We start from the raw sequence: 1223 nt of genomic DNA on the forward strand, positions 1-1223 counted from the left end.
GCTATTGTTTTTGATTGCCAAAACGTTTTATTTCGACATCCGAGTCTCCTCTGTACTGGGCTACAGTAACGTTACCTACAGTCAGCCATCAGACGTTAACCTTCTCATAACTAACAAGCAAACCAGCATTCACGAAAGAAAGAAAAGAGATATATATACACTTCAAAACAACTATCTAGCACGCTGTTTATGATAGGATTTTACAAATCCACGAAACGCAGCTAAAGTAGTAACCTTACATTTCCCAAAGGCCAACTAACGTTAGATAACTAGACATATATTTTTTTGTGTGGCTGGTACTGTCATATGGATTTCTGACATCTGATCGGAGAGATAACCACGAACATTATACTCATTTAGCTAAACGACTTAGCAGAATTGATGATCCAACTTGTCTTAAATATATATTCCGATCAAATCCGTCTGATATCCAACACGCAGACGAGAAGGAAAAAATCCTCTTCTGCCCAGATGAAAATGTTTCACGTAGCGCAAGACGGACTGGTAGCGGGTCGGTACGCAGAGACTGTGGCGATTAGACTCCCAAAAAAGGCCTTTTAAACCGAAGAGGGGAAAAATGGTTGATTTAAAAATGTTGTATTATTCAAAACAGATTTCCAGTAACTATTATATGTAGCTAAAATGTCTATTAAATTTTTCTACGTCCCTTTTAACCATAGCTTTCTGTTATCCGCGCCCAGCCTTCAACTTCGCTTCTGTACAGTCTAAGGCCGAGCTGCTACTGGGCTGGCTCATTCCTACGTTATGGTGCCTTTTGGCCCTCATCGTTTTGGTGAGGGAAGTATATATATATATATATTTACATTTTACTATTCTATCTGATAAAATAGTTTGACTTTCAGAAAAACATATGGGTCATTCTCAGGCACTTAATTTTTTGTTGGTGCATTTTTCAACCTGTTAGGTGCGTAATCCTAAACAGGATGGAAACGTGGGGCCTAAATTAGCCATAGCTCTGTGAGTGAGCAAGAATAATGGTGAACAAATCAACAGGATTTTAACGTCTCTATCAAACATATTTTAACATTCTGAAATGTTGTTAATTTTCGCTATAATTTTACACTAAATGAGAAGTGATATTTGCTGGGACAGAAAAGGTTCCCATAATATTGGAATGAACCAGCTGGCTACACGCAGGCAGACAGACCGAGGCCCGCCTCCTCCACCCAATGTTCTCACCGGTCATTATCAACACAACGTCA

The 1223-nt window shown here is 39.1% G+C and overlaps 1 protein-coding gene across 2 annotated transcripts in view; it reads right to left on the minus strand.

The window, feature by feature from the left end:
• The window catches only part of bmpr2b (bone morphogenetic protein receptor type 2b), a 176755-nt gene extending 175988 nt beyond the window's left edge, over window positions 1-767 (minus strand). Inside the window, exon 1 of one of the 2 annotated variants that reach the window (XM_090216345.1) lies at window positions 1-767. This exon is cut by the window's left edge and continues 437 nt beyond it. The gene's annotated coding sequence lies outside the window, so the exon portion shown is untranslated. The other variant, XM_090216346.1, reaches the window with a different exon arrangement.
• Between the last annotated feature and the right edge of the window lie 456 nt (window positions 768-1223).

Source organism: Oncorhynchus mykiss, chromosome 22 (assembly GCF_057628025.1).
Source record: "Oncorhynchus mykiss isolate SJ-2025 chromosome 22, ASM5762802v1, whole genome shotgun sequence".
In the NCBI taxonomy this organism is placed as follows: domain Eukaryota; kingdom Metazoa; phylum Chordata; class Actinopteri; order Salmoniformes; family Salmonidae; genus Oncorhynchus; species Oncorhynchus mykiss.